The following is an 18,807-nucleotide window of genomic DNA, read 5'->3' on the forward strand; positions in this document are numbered from 1 at the left end:
CCGGGGAGTGGGGGAAACAGGAGGGAGACACGGGGCATGAGCGGGGGGTGGGGGGAACAGGAGAAAGGCATGGGGCATGAGCAGGGGTGGTGGGAACAGGAGAGAGACACGGGGCATAAGAGGGGGGTAGGGGGAACAGGAGGGAGACACAGGGCATGAGTGCGGGGTGGGGGGAACAGGAGAGAGACACGGGGCATGAGCAGGGGTGGGGGGAACAGGAGGAAGACATAGGGCATGACCGGGGAGTGGGGGAAACAGGAGGGAGACACGGGGCATGAGTAGGGGGTAGGGGGAACAGGGGAAAGGCATGGGGCATGAGCGGGGGTTGGGGAAACAGGAGGGAGACACGGGGCATGAGCAGGGGGTGGGGGGAACAGGAGAAAGGCATGGGGCATGAGCGGGGGTGGTGGGAACAGGAGAGAGACACGGGGCATGAGCGGGGGGTGGGGGTGAACAGGAGAGAGACAGGGGGCATGAGTGTGGGGATGGGGGAACAGGAGAGAGACACTGGGCATGAGCAGGGGGTGGGGGGAACAGGAGGAAGACGCGGGGCATGGGGAGAACAGGAGGGAGACACGGGGCATGAGCAGGGGGTGGGGGAACAGGAGGGAGACACGGGGCATGAGCGGGGGGTGGGGGAACAGGAGGGAGACACGGGGCATTAGTGGGGGGTGGGGGAAACAGGAGGAAGACATGGGGCATGAGCGGGGGTCAGGGGAACAGGAGAGAGACACGGGACATGAGCAGGGGGTGGTAGGAACAGGAGAGAGACACAGGGCATGGTTGGGTGGGGGGAACAGGAGGAAGACACAGGGCATGAGCAGGGGGTGGGTGGAACAGCAGCGAGACACGGGGCATGAGCAGGGGGTGGGGGGAACAGGAGGGAGACACGCGGCATGAGCGGGGCATGGGGGTAACAGGAGAGAGACACGGGGCATGAGCGGGGGTGGGGGAACAGGAGAGAGACACAGGGCATGAGCGGGGGTGGGGGGAACAGGAGAGATACACTGGGCATGAGCGGAGGTGGGGGGAACAGGAGAGATACACTGGGCATGAGCGGGGGTAGGTGGAACAGGAGGGAGACATGGGGCATGAGCGGGATTGGGGGGAACAGGAGAGAAACACGGGGCATGAGCGGGGGGTGGGGGGACCAGGAGAAAGACACAGGGCATGAGCGGGGGGTAGGTGGATCAGGAGAGAGACACGGGGCATGAGCGGGGGGTGAGAGAAACAGGAGGAAGACACGGGCATGAGTGGGGGGTGGGGGGAACAGGAGAGAGACACGGGGCATGAGCGGGGGTGGGGGAACAAGAGAGAGACACAGGGAATGAGCAGGGGGTGGGGGAACAGGAAAGATACACTGGGCATGAGCGGGAGGTGGGGGGAACAGGAGAGAGACACGGGGCATGAGCAGGGGGTCTGGGGGAACAGGAGAGATACACGGGGCATGAGCGGGGGTCGTGGGAACAGTAGAGAGACACGGGCATGAGCGGGGTGTTGGGGGAACAGGAGAGAGACACGGGGCAGGAGCGGGGGGTGGGGGAAACAGCAGGGAGACACAGGGCATGAGCGGGGAGTGGGGGGAACAGGAGAGAGACACGGGGCATGAGCAGGGGGTGGGGGGAACAGGAGAAATACACGAGGCATGAGCGGAGGTGGTGGGAACAGTAGAGAGACACGGGGCATGAGCGGGGTGGTGGGGGGAACAGGAGAGAGACACAGGGCATGAGCGGGGGGTGGGGGAAACAGCAGGGAGACACAGGGCATGAGCAGGGGGTGGGGGAACAGGAGAGAAACACAGGACATGAGCGGGGGGTGGGGGAACAGGAGACAGACACGGGGCATAAGCGGGGGTGGGGGGTACAGGAGGGAGACACGGGGCATGAGCGGGGGTTGGGGGGAACAGGAGAGAGACACGGGGCATGAGCGGCGGGGGGTGGGGGGAACAGGAGAGAGACACGAGGCATGAGCGGTGGGTGGTGGGAACAGGAGGAAGACATAGGGCATGACCGGGAGGTGGGGGAAACAGGAGGGAGACACGGGGCATGCGTGGGGGGTGGGGGGAACAGGAGAAAGTCATGGGGCATGAGCAGGGGGTGGGGGTAACAGGAGAGTGACACGGGGCATGAGCCGGGGGTGGGGGGAACAGGAGAGAGACACGGGGCATGAGTGGGGGGTGGGGGGTACAGGAGGGAGACACGGGGCATGAGCAGGGGGGTTGGGGGAACAGGAGAGAGACACGGAGTATGAGCGGGGGGTGGGGGGGACAGGAGGAAGGCACAGGGCATGAGCGGGGGGTGGGAGGGACCAGGAGGGAGACACGGGGTATGAGCGGGGGGTGGCGGGAACAGGAGGGAGACATGGGGCAGGAGCGGGGGCTGGGGGGAACCGGAGAGAGACACGGGGCATGAGTAGGGGGTGGGGGGTACAGGAGAGAGACATGGGGCATAAGAAGGGAGTCGGGGAAACAGCAGGGAGACACAGGGCATGAGCGGGTGGGGGGAACAGGAGGAAGACACAGGGCATGAGAGGGGGTAGGGGGAACAGGAGGGAGACACGGGGCATGAGCGGGGGTGGGGGGTACAGGAGGGAGACAAAGGGCATGAGTCGGGTTGGGGAGAACAGGAGGAAGACATGGGGCATGAGCCGGGGGTGAGGGGAACAGGAGAGAGACACAAGGCATGGTTGGGGGTGGGGGGAACAGGAGGAAGACACGGGGCATGAGTGGGGGTTGGGGGGAACAGGAGAGAAACACGGGGCAGGAGCGGGGGGTGGGGGAAACAGCAGGGAGACACAGGGCATGAGCGGGGAGTGGGGGGAACAGGAGAGAGACACGGGGCATGAGCAGGGGGTGGGGGGAACAGGAGAAATACACGAGGCATGAGCGGAGGTGGTGGGAACAGAAGAGAGACAAGGGGCATGAGCGGGGTGGCGGGGGGAACAGGAGAGAGACACAGGGCAAGAGCGGGGGGTGGGGGAAACAGCAGGGAGACACAGGGCATGAGCAGGGGGTGGGGGGAACAGGAGAGAAACACGGGGCATGAGCGGGGGGTGAGGGAACAGGAGAGAGACACGGGGCATAAGCAGGGGTGGGGGGTACAGGAGGGAGACACGGGGCATGAGCGGGGGTTGGGGGGAATAGGAGAGAGACACGGGGCATGAGCGGCGGGGGGTGGGGGGGAACAGGAGAGAGACACGAGGCATGAGTGGTGGGTGGGGGGAACAGGAGGAAGACATAGGGCATGACCGGGAGGTGGGGGAAACAGGAGGGAGACACGGGGCATGCGCGGGGGGTGGGGGGAACAGGAGAAAGACACGGGGCATGAGCAGGGGGTGGGGGTAACAGGAGAGAGACACGGGGCATGAGCCGGGGGTGGGGGGAACAGGAGGGAGACACGGAGCATGAGCAGGGGGGTGGGGGGAACAGGAGAGAGACACGGAGTATGAGCGGGGGGCGGGGGGGACAGGAGGAAGGCACAGGGCATGAGCGGGGGGTGGGAGGGACCAGGAGGGAGACACGGGGTATGAGCGGGGGTGGCGGGAACAGGAGGGAGACATGGGGCAGGAGCAGGGGGGTGGGGGGAACCGGAGAGAGACACGGGGCATGAGTGGGGGGTGGGGGGGAACAGGAGAGAGACACGGGGCATAAGTGGGGGTGGGGGAAACAGCAGGGAGACACAGGGCATGAGCGGGTGGGGGGAACTGGAGGAAGACACAGGGCATGAGAGGGGGTAGGGGGAACAGGAGGGAGACACGGGGCATGAGCGGGGGTGGGGGGTACAGGAGGGAGACAAAGAGCATGAGTCGGGTTGGGGAGAACAGGAGGAAGACATGGGGCATGAGCGGGGGTTGAGGGGAACAGGAGAGAGACACAGGGCATGGTTGGGGGTGGGGGGAACAGGAGGAAGACACGGGGCATGAGTGGGGGTTGGGGGGAACAGGAGAGAGACACGGTGCATGACCGAGGGTGGGGGGAACAGGAGGGAGACACGGGGCATGAGCGGGGGGTTGGGGGGAACAGGAGAGAGACACAGGGCATGAGTGGGGGGTGGGGGGAACAAGAGAGAGACATAGGGCATGAGCGGGGATGGGGGGAACAGGAGAGAGACACGGGCCATGAGCGGGGGCTGGGAGAAACAGGAGGGAGACATGGGGCATGAGTGGGAGTGGGGGGAACATTAGAGAGACACGGGGCATGAGCGGGGGTGGGGGGAACAGGAGGGAGACACGGGGCATGAGCGGGGGTGGGGGGAACAGGAGAGAGACACGGGGCATGAGCGGGGGCTGTGGGGGAACAGGAGAGATACATGGGGCATGAGCGGGTGGGGGAACAGTAGAGAGACACGGGGCATGAGCGGGGTGTGGGGGGTAACAGGAGAGATACATGGGGCATGAGCGGGGGGTGGGGGGAACAGGAGAGAAACACGGGGCATGAGCGGCGGGGGGTGGGGGGGAACAGGAGAGAGACACGGGGCGCAAGCAGGGGGTGGGGGTACAGGAGGGAGACACGGGGCATGAGCGGGGGTTGGGGGGAACAGGAGAGAGACAGGGGGCATGAGCGGCGGGGGGTGGGGGGGAACAGGAGAGAGACACGAGGCATGAGCGGTGGGTGGTGGGAACAGGAGGAAGAAATAGGGCATGACCGGGAGGTGGGGGAAACAGGAGGGAGACACGGGGCATGCGTGGGGGGTGGTGGGAACAGGAGAAAGACACGGGGCATGAGCAGGGGGTGTGGGTAACAGGAGGGAGACACGGGGCATGAGCCGGGTGTGGGGGGAACAGGAGAGAGAAACGGGGCATGAGTGGGGAGTGGGGGGTACAGGAGGGAGACACGGGGCATGAGCAGGGGGGTGGGGGGAACAGGAGAGAGACACGGAGTATGAGGGGGAGGTGGGGGGGACAGGAGGAAGGCACAGGGCATGAGCGGGGGGTGGGAGGGACCAGGAGGGAGACACGGGGTATGAGCGGGGGGTGGCGGGAACAGGAGGGAGACATGGGGCAGGAGCGGGTGTGTGGGGGGAACCGGAGAGAGACACGGGGCATGAGTGGGGGGTGGGGAGTACAGGAGAGAGACATGGGGCATGAGCGGGGGTGGGGGGAATAGTAGAGAGACATGGGGCATGGGCGGGGGGGAACAGGAGAGAGACACAGGGCATAAGCGGGGGGTGGGGGAAACAGCAGGGAGACACAGGGCATGAGCGGGTGGGGGAACAGGAGGAAGACACAGGGCATGAGAGGGGGTAGGGCAAACAGGAGGGAGACACAGGGCATGAGCGGGGGTGGGGGGTACAGGTGGAAGACAAAGGGCATGAGTCGGGTTGGGGAGAACAGGAGGAAGACATGGGGCATGAGCCGGGGGTGAGGGGAACAGGAGAGAGACACAAGGCATGGTTTGGGGTCGGGGGAACAGGAGGAAGACACGGGGCATGAGTGGGGGTTGGGGGGAACAGGAGAGAGACATGGGGCAGGAGCGGGGGGTGGGGGAAACAGCAGGGAGACACAGGGCATGAGCGGGGAGTGGGGGGGACAGGAGAGAGACATGGGGCATGAGCAGGGGGTGGGGGGAACAGGAGAAATACACGAGGCATGAGCGGAGGTGGTGGGAACAGTAGAGAGACACGGGGCATGAGCGGGGTGGCGGGGGGAACAGGAGAGAGACACAGGGCATGAGCGGGGGGTGGGGGAAACAGCAGGGAGACACAGGGCATGAGCAGGGGGTGGGGGGAACAGGAGAGAAACACGGGGCATGAGCGGGGGGTGGGGGAACAGGAGAGAGACACGGGGCATAAGCAGGGGTGGGGGGTACAGGAGGGGGACACGGGGCATGAGCGGGGGTTGGGGGGAATAGGAGAGAGACACGGGGCATGAGCGGCGGGGGGTGGGGGGGAACAGGAGAGAGACACGAGGCATGAGCGGTGGGTGGGGGGAACAGGAGGAAGACATAGGGCATGACCGGATGGTGGGGGAAACAGGAGGGAGACACGGGGCATGCGCAGGGGGTGGGGGGAACAGGAGAAAGACACGAGGCATGAGCAGGGGGAGGGGGTAACAGGAGAGAGACACGGGGCATGAGCCGGGGGTGGGGGAACAGGAGAGAGACATGGGGCATGAGTGGGGGGTGGGGGGTACAGGAGGGAGACACGGGGCATGAGCAGGGGGGTGGGGGGAACAGGAGAGAGACACGGGGACAGGAGGAAGGCACAGGGCATGAGCGGGGGGTGGGAGGGACCAGGAGGGAGACACGGGGTATGAGCGGGGGGTGGCAGGAACAGGAGGGAGACATGGGGCAGGAGCGTGGGGGTGGGGGGTAAAGGAGAGAGACATGGGGCATGAGCGGGAGGGGGTGGAATAGTAGAGAGACATGGGGCATGGGCAGGGGGTGGGGGGAACAGGAGAGAGACACGGGGCATAAGCGGGGGTGGGGGAAACAGCACGGAGACACAGGGCATGAGCGGGTGGGGGGAACAGGAGGAAGACACAGGGCATGAGAGGGGGTAGGGGGAACAGGAGGGAGACACGGGGCATGAGCGGGGGTGGGGGGTACAGGAGGGAGACAAAGGGCATGAGTCGGGTTGGGGAGAACAGGAGGAAGACATGGGGCATGAGCGGGGGTTTGAGGGGAACAGGAGAGAGACACAGGGCATGAGAGGGGGTAGGGGGAACAGGAGGGAGACACGGGGCATGAGTGGGGGGTGGGGGGTACAGGAGAGAGACATGGGGCATGAGTGGGAGGTGGGGGGAATAGTATAGAGACATGGGGCATGGGCAGGGGGTGGGGGGAACAGGAGAGAGACACGGGGCATCAGCGGGGGGTGGGGGAAACAGCAGGGAGACACAGGGCATGAGCGGGTGGGGGAAACAGGAGGAAGACACAGGGCATGAGAGGGGGTAGGGGGAACAGGAGGGAGACACGGGGCATGAGCGGGGGTGGGGGGTACAGGAGGGAGACAAAGGGCATGAGTCGGGTTGGGGAGAACAGGAGGAAGACACGGGGCATGAGCGGGGGTTGAGGGGAACAGGAGAGAGACACAGGGCATGGTTGGGGGTGGGGGGAACAGGAGGAAGACACGGGGCATGAGTGGGGGTTGGGGGGAACAGGAGAGAGACACGGTGCATGACCGAGGGTGGGGGGAACAGGAGGGAGACACGGGGCATGAGCGGGGGGTGGGGGGAACAGGAGAGAGACATAGGGCATGTGCGGGTGGTGAGGGGAACAGGAGAGAGACACGGGGCATGAGCGGGGGTGGGGGAAACAGGAGAGATACACTGGGCATGAGAGGGGGTAGGGGGAACAGGAGGGAGACACGGGGCATGAGCGGGGGGTTGGGGGAACAGGAGAGAGACACAGGGCATGAGTGGGGGGTGGGGGGAACAAGAGAGAGACATAGGGCATGAGCGGGGGTGGGGGAAACAGGAGAGAGACACGGGCCATGAGCGGGGGCTGGGAGAAACAGGAGGGAGACACGGGGCATGAGTGGGAGTGGGGGGAACATTAGAGAGACACGGGGCATGAGCGGGGTTGGGGGGAACAGGAGGGAGACACAGGGCATGAGCGGGGGGTGGGGGGAACAGGAGAGAGACACGGGGCATGAGGAGGGGGGGTGGGGGAACAGGAGAGATACATGGGGCATGAGCGGGTGGGGGAACAGTAGAGAGACACGGGGCATGAGCGGGGGGTGGGGGTAACAGGCGAGATACACGGGGCATGAGCGGGGGGTGGGGGGAACAGGAGAGAAACACGGGGCATCAGCGGAGCATGGGGGAACTTGAGAGAGACACGGGGCACGAGCGGGGGGGAGACACGGGGCATGAGCGGTGGGTGGGGGGAACAGGAGGGAGACACGGGGCATGAGCAGGGGGTGGGGTGGAACAGGAGAGAGACCCGGGCATGAGCAGGGGGTAGGGGGTACAGGAGGGAGACACGGGGCATGAGCGGGGGGTGGGGGAACAGGAGGGAGACACAGGGCATGAGCGAGGTGAGGGGGGAACAGGAGAGAGACATGGGGCATCAGCGGGGGCGGGGGGGAACAGTAGAGAGACATGGGGCATGAGCGGGGGGTTGGGGGAACAGGAGAGAGACACGGGGCATAAGCGGGGGGTGGGGAAAACAGCAGGGAGACACAGGGCATGAGCGGGGGGTGGGGGAACAAGAGAGAGACACGGGGCATGAGCGGGGGTGTGGGTACAGGAGGGAGACACAGGGCATGAGCGGGGAGTGGGGGGAACAGGAGGGAGACACAGGGCATGATTGCGGGGTGGGGGGAACAGGAGAGAGACACGGGGCATGGTTGGGTGGGGGGGAACAGGAGGAAGACACAGGACATGAGCGGGGGTGGGGGGAACAGGAGAGAGACATGGGGCATGAGCGGGGGGTGGGGGGAACAGGAGGGAGACGCGGGGCATGAGCGAGGTGAGGGGGGAACAGGAGAGAGACATGGGGCATCAGCGGGGGCGGGGGGGAACAGTAGAGAGACATGGGGCATGAGTGGGGGGTTGGGGGAACAGGAGAGAGACACGGGGCATAAGCGGGGGGTGGGGAAAACAGCAGGGAGACACAGGGCATGAGCGGGGGGTGGGGGAACAAGAGAGAGACACGGGGCATGAGCGGGGGTGTGGGTACAGGAGGGAGACACAGGGCATGAGCGGGGAGTGGGGGGAACAGGAGGGAGACACAGGGCATGAGTGCGGGGTGGGGGGAACAGGAGAGAGACACGGGGCATGGTTGGGTGGGGGGGAACAGGAGGAAGACACAGGACATGAGCGGGGGTGGGGGGAACAGGAGAGAGACATGGGGCATGAGCGGGGGGTGGAGGGAACAGGAGAGAGACACAGGGCATGAGCGGGGATGGGGGAACAGGAGAGATACACTGGGCATGAGCGGGGGATAGGGGGAACAGGAGGGAGACATGGGGCATGAGCGGGGTGGGGAGAACAGGAGAGAGACACGGGCATGAGCGGGGGATGGAGGGAACAGGAGAGAGACACGGGGCATGAGCGGGGGGTGCGGGGAACAGGAGAGAAACACGGGGCATGAGCGGGGGGTGGGGGGACAGGTGAAAGACACAGGGCATGAGAGGGTTGTGAAGGGAACAGGAGAGAGACACGGGGCATGAGCGGGGGTGAGAGAAACAGGAGGGAGACACGGGGCATGAGCGGAGGGTGGGGGGAACATTAGAGAGACACGGGGTATGAGCGGGGGGTGGGGGGAACAGGAGGGAGACACAGGGCATGAGCGGGGGGTGGGGGGAACAGGAGAGAGACACGGGGCATGAGCAGGAGGTGGTGGGAACAGTAGAGAGACAAGGGGCATGTGCGGGGTGTGGGGGGAACAGGAGAGAGACACGGGGCATGATCGGGGGTGGGGGAAACAGCAGGGAGACACAGGGCATGAGCAGGGGGTGGGGGGAACAGGAGAGAAACACGGGGCATGAGCGGGGGGTGGGGGAACAGGAGAGAGACACGGGGCATAAGAGGGGGTGGGGGGTACAGGCAGGAGACATGGGGCATGAGCGGGGGTGGGGGGAACAGGAGAGAGACACGGGGCATGAGCGGCGGGGGGTGGGGGGAACAGGAGAGAGACACGAGGCATGAGCGGTCGGTGGGGGGAACAGGAGGAAGACATAGGGCATGACCGGGAGGTGGGGGAAACAGGAGGGAGACACGGGGCATGCACGGGGGTGGGGGGAACAGGAGAAAGACACGGGGCATGAGCAGGGGGTGGGGGTAACAGGAGAGAGACACGTGGCATGAGTCGGGGGTGGGGGGAACAGGAGAGAGACACGGGGCATGAGTGGGGGGTGGGGGGTACAGGAGGGAGACACGGGGCATGAGCAGGGGGGTGGGGGGAACAGGAGAGAGAGACGGAGTATGAGCGGGGGGTGGGGAGGGACAGGAGGAAGGCCCGGGGCATGAGCGGGGGGTGGGGGGGACCAGGAGGGAGACACGGGGCATGAGTGGGGGGTGGGGGGTACCGGAGAGAGATATGGGGCATTAGCGGGGGTGGGGGGAATAGTAGAGAGACATGGGGCATGAGCGGGGGGTGGGGGGGAACAGGAGAGAGACACGGGGCATAAGCGGGGGGTGGGGGAAACAGCAGGGAGACACAGGGCATGAGCGAGTGGGGGGAACAGGAGGAAGACACAGGGCATGAGAGGGGGTAGGGGGAACAGGAGGAAGACATGGGGCATGAGCGGGGGGTGAGGGGAACAGGAGAGAGACACAGGGCATGGTTGGGGGTGGGGGGGAACAGGAGGAAGACACAGGGCATGAGTGGGGGGTGGAGGGAACAGGAGAGAGACATAGGGCATGAGCGGGGGTGGGGGGAACAGGAGAGAGACATGGGCCATGAGCGGGGGCTGGGAGAAACAGGAGGGAGACACGGGGCATGAGCGGGGGGTGGGGGAACATTAGAGAGCACGGGGCATGAGCGGGGGGTGGGGGGAACAGGAGGGAGACACGGGGCATGAGCGGGGTTGTGGGGGAAGAGGAGAGAGACATGGGGCATGAGCTGGGTGGGGGAACAGTAGAGAGACACGGGGCATGAGTGGGGGGTGGGGGGTAACAGGAGAGATACACAGGGGATGAGCGGGGGGTGGGGGGAACCGGAGAGAAACACGGGGCATGAGCGGAGCATGGGGGAACATGAGAGAGACACGGGGCACGAGCAGGGGGTGGGGGGTACAGGAGGGAGACACGGGGCATGAGCGGTGGGTGGGGGGAACAGGAGGGAGACACAGGGCATGAGCGGGGGGTGGGGGGGAGCAGGAGAGGGACACGGGCATGAGCGGGGGGTGGGGAGTACAGGAGGGAGACACGGGGCATGAGCGGGGGGTGGGGGTAACAGGAGGGAGACACGGGGCATGAGCGGGGTGAGGGGGGAACAGTAGAGAGACACGGGGCATGAACGGGGGTGGGGGGAACAGCAGGGAGAAACAGGGCATGAGCGGGGGGTGGGGGAACAGGAGAGAGACACAGGGCGTGAGCGGGGGTGGGGGGTACAGGAGGGAGACACAGGGCATGAGCGGGGGTAGGGGGAACAGGAGGGAGACACAGGGCATGAGTGCAGGGTGAGGGGAACAGGAGAGAGACATGGGGCATGAGCGGGGGTGGGGGAAACAGCAGGAAGACATAGGGCATGACCGGGGAGTGGGGGAAAGAGGAGGGAGACACGGGGCATGAACGGGGGGTGGGGGGGAACAGGAGAAAGGCATGGGGCATGAGCGGAGGGTGGGGGAACAGGAGAGAGACACGGGGGTGGGGGAACAGGAGAGAGACACGGGGCATGAGCAGGGGGATGGGAACAGGAGAGAGACACGGGGCATGAGTGGGGGGTGGGGGTGAACAGGAGAGAGACACGGGGCATGAGTGTGGGGTTGGGGTACAGGAGGGAGACACGGGGCATGAGCGGGGGATGGGGGAACAGGAGAGAGACACGGGCCATGAGTGAGGGGTGGGGGGAACAAGAGAGAGACACGGGACATGAGCGGGGGGTTGGGGGAACTGGAGGGAGACACGGGGCATGAGCAGGGGGTGGGGGGGAACAGGAGAGAGACACGGGGCATGAGCAGGGGGTGGGGGGAACAGGAGGGAGACACAGGGCATGAGCGGGGGGTGGGGGTTACAAGAGGAAAACACAGGGCATGAGCGGGGAGTGGGGGGGAACAGAAGAGAGACACGGGACATGAGCAGGGGGTGGGGGGAACAGGAGGGAGACACGTGGCATGAGCGGGGGGTGGGGGTAACAGGAGACAGACACAGGGCATGAGCGGGGGTGGGGGGACCAGGAGGGAGACAAAGGGCATGATTGGGTTTGGGGAGAACAGGAGGAAGACACGGGGCATGAGCGGGGGGTGGGGGGAACAGGAGAGAGACACGGGGCATGAGCTGGTGGTAGGGGGAACAGGAGAGAGACACGGGGCATGAGCAGGGGGTGGGGGGGAACAGGAGGGAGACACGGGGCATGAGCGGGGGGTGGGGGTAACAAGAGGAAAATACAGGGCATGAGCACGGGGTGTGGGGAAACAGGAGAGAGACATGGGGCATGAGCAGGGGGTGGGGGTGACAAGAGGAAAACACAGAGCATGAGCGGGGGGTGGGGGGAACAGGAGAGAGACAGAGGGCATGAGCAGGGGGTGAGGGAACTGGGCGAAGACATGGGGCATGACCGAGGGCTGGGGGGAACAGGAGGGAGACACGGGGCATGTGCAGGTGGTGGGGGGAACAGGAGAAAGACACGGGGCATGAGCGGGGAGTGGGGGAACAGGAGAGAGACACAGGGCATGAGTGGCGGGCAACAGGAGAGAGACATGGGGCATGAGCGGGGGATGTGGGTACAGGAGGGAGACACGGGGCATGAGCGGGGGGTGGAGGGAACAGGAGAGAGACACGGGGCATGAGCAGGGAGTGGGGGGAACAGGAGAAAGACATGGGGCATGAGCGGGGGGTGGGGGGAACAGGAGAGAGACACGGGGCATGAGTGGGGGGTGGGGGGGCAACAGGAGAGAGACACGGGGCATGAGCGGGGGGTGGGGGTACAGGAGGGAGACACGGGGCATGAGCGGGGGTGTAGGGAACAGGAGAGAGACACGGGGCATGAGCAGGTGGTGGGGGGAACAGGAGAAAGACACGGGGCATGAGCGGGGAGTTGGGGGAACAGGAGAGAGACACAGGGCATGAGTGGGGGGTGGGGGGCAACAGGAGAGAGACACGGGGCATGAGCGGGGGGTGGGGGTACAGGAGGGAGAGAAGGGGCATGAGCGGGGGTGGAGGGAACAGGAGAGAGACACGGGGCATGAGCAGGGGGTGGGTGGGACAGGAGAAAGACATGGGGCATAAGCAGGGTGTGGGGGGAACAGGAGAGAGACACGGGGCATGAGCGGGGGATGGGGGTGAACAGGAGAGAGACATGGGGCATGAGTGGGGGGTGGGGGGTACAGGAGGGAGACACGGGCCATGAGCAGGGGGTGGGGGGAACAGGAGGGAGACACGGGGCATGAGCGGGGGGTGGGGGGAACAGGAGAGAGATATGGGGCATGAGCAGGGGGTGGGGGAACAGGAGGGAGACACAGGACATGAGTGCGGGGTGGGGGAACACGAGAGAGACATGGGGCATCAGCGGGGGGGTGGGGGGAACAGGAGGAAGACATAGGGCATGTCCGGGGAGTGGGAGAAACAGGAGGGAGACACGGGGCATGAGCAGGGGGTTGGGGGAACAGGAGAAAGACAAGGGGCATGAGCAGGGGGTGGGGGGAACAGGAGAGAGACAAGGGGCATGAGCGGGGGGTGGGGGTGAACAGGAGAGAGACACAGGGCATGAGTGGGGGGTGGGGGTACAGGAGGGAGACATGGGGCATGAGCAGGGGGTGGGGGAACTGGAGAGAGACACGGGGCATGAGAGGGGGTGGGGGAACAGGAGGAAGACACGGGGCAAGAGCAGGGGGGTTGGGGAACAGGAGGGAGACCCGGGGCATGAGCAGGGGGTGGGGGGAACAGGAGGGAGACACGTGGCATGAGCGGGGGGTGGGGGTAACAGGAGAGAGACACAGGGCATGAGCGGGGGGTGGGGGGAACAGGAGTGAGACAAAGGGCATGAGTGGGGTTGGGGAGAACAGGAGGAATACATGGGGCATGAGCGGGGTTGGGGGGAACAGGAGAGAGAGACGGGGCATGAGCGGGGGGCCGGGGGAACAGAAGAAATACACTGGGCATGGTTGGGGGTGGGGGGGAACAGGAGGAAGACAAGGGCCATGAGTGAGGGGTGGGGGAACAGGAGAGAGACACGGGACATGAGTGGGGAGTGGGGGGAACAGGAGGGAAGACATGGGGCATGACCGGGGGCTGGGGGGAACACAAGGGAGACACGGGGCATGAGCAGGTGGTGGGGGGAACAGGAGAAAGACACGGGGCATGAGCGGGGAGTGGGGGGAACAGGAGAGAGACACAGGGCATGAGTGGGGGGTGGGGGGCAACAGGAGAGAGACACGGGGCATGAGCGGGGGGTGGGGGTACAGGAGGGAGACACGGGGCATGAGCGGGGGTGGAGGGAGCAGGAGAGAGACACGGGGCATGAGCAGGGGGTGGAGGGAACAGGAGAAAGACATGGGGCATAAGCGGGGTGTGGGGGGAACAGGAGAGAGACACGAGGCATGAGCGGGGGGTGGAGGTGAACAGGAGAGAGACATGGGGTATGAGTGGGGTGTGGGGGGTACAGGAGGGAGACACGGGCCATGAGCAGGGGGTGGGGGGAACAGGAGGGAGACACGGGGCATGAGCGGGGGGTGGGGGGAACAGGAGAGAGATACGGGGCATGAGCGGGGGGTGGGGGAACAGTAGGGAGACACAGGACATGAGTGCAGGGTGGGGGAACACGAGAAAGACATGGGGCATGAGCGGGGGGTGGGGGGAACAGGAGGAAGACATAGGGTATGTCCGGGGAGTGGGGGAAACAGGAGGGAGACACGGGGCATGAGCAGGGGGTTGGGGGAACAGGAGAAAGACAAGGGGCATGAGCAGGGGGTGGGGGGAACAGGAGAGAGACAAGGGGCATGAGCGGGGGGTGGGGTGAAATTGACCATACAATACAGTCAAAGCAGTATTAACTTCTTGGATTTAAATCTCTTTATTGAAAACAATAAAATACATACAACTCTCTACATAAAAGAAACAGCAGTTAATAGCATTTTACATGCTGCTAGCAATAATCCAAGTCATATAACCAAAAATAGCCCATATGGAGAAATACTAAGGATCAAACGCAATTGCACAAGGACTCAAGATTTTGAAAACCATGCAAGAGAAAGCATTAGGAAGTTCCGCAACAGAGGCTACAATTACAAACATCTCATTCAGAGTTATCAGAAAACCAATTTGAAAACAAGAACAGATCTACTTAAAAATAATCTGAGGAAAAAGCAAACAGGAGAAACTATAAGATTCATCACTACATACAACAGTCAAAATAAAATTCTGAACAATATTCTTAAGAAAAATTGGAATATATTGCAAACTCACAAAGACCTGGAAGCACTTCTAGACTCACAACCAAGCATCACCTACCGAAGGGCTAAAAATTTCAAGAATATACTCAGTCCATGTCATTTTGTTTCAGAAAAAAACAGTATGACCTCATCACAACAAATGTGGTTGAAAAAAGCCTGGTGACAGGACACTACAAATGTGGATCCTGCAATCAATGCCAATTCTCAGACAACAAGAGAACAGAATGTTCACTGCCCAATGGACAAACAAAGAAAATACAACAGTTTATAAATTGCAACAGCAAATTGGTGGTATATGCAATACAATGCATTTGTAAAAAACTATATATTGGCAGCACCAAGCGCATGCTCAGAACCAGAATCAGTGAACATATTAGATCAATAAAAAATGAAACACCGGAAACACCTCTGGCTTTTCATTTTAAAAAGCATCATACACCTGCCGACATTGGAAAACTTAAATATTATGGCATCGAAAAAATTGCCATTCCACCAAGAGGCGGAAATGTTAAAAAAATATTAAGAAAAAGAGAGACTTTTTGGATTTGTCACCTTGACACATGTCATACAGGTCTCAATAAAGACCAAGAAATGCACCACTTCCTATGATGAAACATATGAATAAACTAAGCCATTGGGCCATGAAAAAGTTAAGCTAATAGGCACATCAATAGTCTGGCAAGAGAAAGGATACACAGAAAATCAAGTAAACGCTCATTTCAATAAGACATCAAGAAATGCCTGCATAAAAGAAAAAACAATCAACAAATTTTTACAATATGGAAACAATGGGAATGCTTTATATAAATTGCGAGGAATTGATAAAAAGTCACAAGATAAGAAAAACAACAAGTTCAACGAAAAAATAAGGATTGGTAAAAACACGTGAAATATGACCAAAATACCACTACAAAGGACATATATTGCCATCTACATTACATAATTTCGAATTATTGGAATACATGTCCATTCAAAAATGAATAAACAAAACTTCAATCAGTGAAGTCTCAGAATACGAGCAATAAAGAGTGAACAATTTGCCCAAACCAAAATGGCGTACATTACGAACAAGCGTCACGTGATCGCAAACGTTGGAGACACGTGACACATAACACGGTCATGAAAACTAAACCAATGGAAGCGCGATAACAAGCAGGGAAACAGAAGAAACGAAAGCGGACCAGCAGACGGAGAAGCACGGAAATCACCTTAAAACAACGGTAAGCAAACGGGACCGCTCGAGTACTTGATAGTGATCGTGCAATATCAAAAAGCTGATGCCAAATATCTGCACACAGCCATTAACTTTCAACAGCTAAAGCATAGTTTTTATCGCATTTCCCATCCAGAAACATTGCGATACAATTGGAATCGAGGGAAACATTTCAGAAATGGAGACCTGAATAATGGACACCCCATAGAAGCAATGAGGTAAATACCAGAGCAAATTCATAATGGAGTGATAAATATATGAGAGTATAGCAAACGTTTAAGGATAACGGTGAGATAGGAAGGTTTACTCAAGAAACGAGACATTTTTTGTAACTATGTCAGTTTAAAAACCTAATGTCAAATGAATCTAGGACAAATACCAAGTTGTTTTGAACTATTTGCTTGGCAACAGTTCTAAGTACAGAGCATTTTTAAAGTAAATACAATAGTGACGCAGGCTTTTCTTTTTCAGACAAACTATAACACAGACGCAACAGAACACGTGTTACAGTGATTTCCGACGCATAGAAGTATCTACCTAATCAAATACCCATATAAGGATAAAATACTCACAGCAATCCAACATTTAATTAAAAAAGGAATAAGGATAAACAACGAAGCAAAGTTAATAAATTCGAAGCACCACAAATTGCAAAATAATCCTCCTGAAGAACCGTCTGACAAACAGACGGGGAAACACGTGTCGAGGACTCAAAGGACACAAATAAAGTGTGGATCCCAAGAGAGGACCTTGAGCACAAAATTTAACTGAGTATATCAAGCAGATACTCAGGACATATTCTACTTTGAGGACATCAAGGGGATATCAAGGGAATAATCCAATCCTAAAGCTAACATTTAGGATTCAATTACTTTAAAAACAAGGACAAATATAAAGAAAGAAGATGCAAACAATTAGCACACAATAAATTGTAAGACAATCATTACAGTGTTAAATTCTGTGCACAACTGCAAGAGAATTATTGCAGCAACTAACAATATGAATGTTAAACAATAAAGGCGCCATTTCAAAGAACACAGTACTGTTTTCTCATTTTTTCAACTATTTAACCCTTGGACAGCCTAAGGGTAACTGTATCTTTGATTTAGAGCAGCCGTCTAATCATAAAAAGCAAGAATTCTTACAAATTTCTTCAATTACTACCATATATATTAACAACATTGGGCACCTGTAGCTGCCTAAAGGCTGATTTTTTTATAATTGTTCTGTGTTTACATGTGAATGTGTCGTGACTGTGGTCATCATTGACTCTGCATTGTTGTGTCTGTCTTCATGGGAATTGCATGGCCATGTGTGTGAGTGTGGATGTTGCTGGTTGAACAATGGGCACGTCATGTTACTGTAAATGTTGTGTATGCCACGCATGCTTTGACACTGTACACTGATGTTGATGTTCTGTGTCGCTTTTCCCACAGATGCTGCAGCTGGAGAAAAGAGCAGAAATTGTGCTGTGGTGTGTGAATGCGGGGACAATTCCACCAGACAAAGGTGCAGACCCCAGCCACTCCCCTGTGACAGCTTATCTTCGGTAGGCGAAGTGGCTGATTGAGCACCAGGACCATTGGGCGTGACTGTTGAGGGTAAGTCCCAGGAGGTGAAGGAGGCAGGGGACTTCTCAGCAGCAGTGGGACAGGGTGATGCCACACAGTGGCCATCAATGGGGGAAGCCACCCTGGAGTCATCCAGGTTGACAGTTGTGGAGGCAGAGGTGGTGGCCCATGCAGCCCAGCCGATGGGGTGAGGTGGGGGTGTCGAGAAGGGTGTTCATGATTCAACCCTGTACCAGGGGTATGAGGCTGTGCAGGCCACAGTGGAGGTGCCTGTACAAAATCTTGTCCATGGGCCAGTGGAGCCAGCAGTGGGCACCTTCCGGGATGCCTCCACCCAGATCAGCATCCCCATTCCAGCTGATGTGTCCATCAGAGATCATGTGGTGCTGCTACTGACTGCTCTCACGAGGCGGACCACAATCATTCGTGATGATGGACAGGCTACTCGTGGTATGCTTTCGCATCATCACAATGAGCTGTGCCACCTCATGGCTTTGCTGGCAACAGCTCTGTTCTCTTGTGGGCTCCATGGGCTATTCTCTGCCACAAAACCCCTCATTGGCTTCCTCCTCTGTGCACCGGTCATCCTCCAGGGTGCCTTCCAGGCCAGATACTTGCACACCACCCGGTGCACCAGTCCCATCCTCGTCTGGCGGAGCTAACCTCTCTGCCTGATGTGGGAGTCGACTAACATCAGCTGAGGTGGTCACAGTGCCTACCCAGGCACTAACACGTCCACAGATAATGGAGTGTCAGCAGGCACCTCAGGGAAGTGCAGGTGCAGTATGCCTCTGACAAATGTCATCACGTCGGAGGGCATACCAACACAACTTGCACTGGTCACGGCATCAGCAGATGGCAACTGTGAGGAAGCAGACTTCACGGCCATTTCTTATGTGTTCCGGCGATATGAGACGCAGCTGCTTGCAGAGAGGCAACAGGCACGGGAGGCGCAGGTGATGGTGGCCAGGACTGAGGTGTCACTGTGTCAGGCATGGAGATGAGCTGCCATCCTGGAGGTGGCTTG

This window comes from Ambystoma mexicanum, chromosome 4p, assembly GCF_040938575.1.
Source record: "Ambystoma mexicanum isolate Mex_15411 chromosome 4p, UKY_AmexF1_1, whole genome shotgun sequence".
NCBI lineage: Eukaryota > Metazoa > Chordata > Amphibia > Caudata > Ambystomatidae > Ambystoma > Ambystoma mexicanum.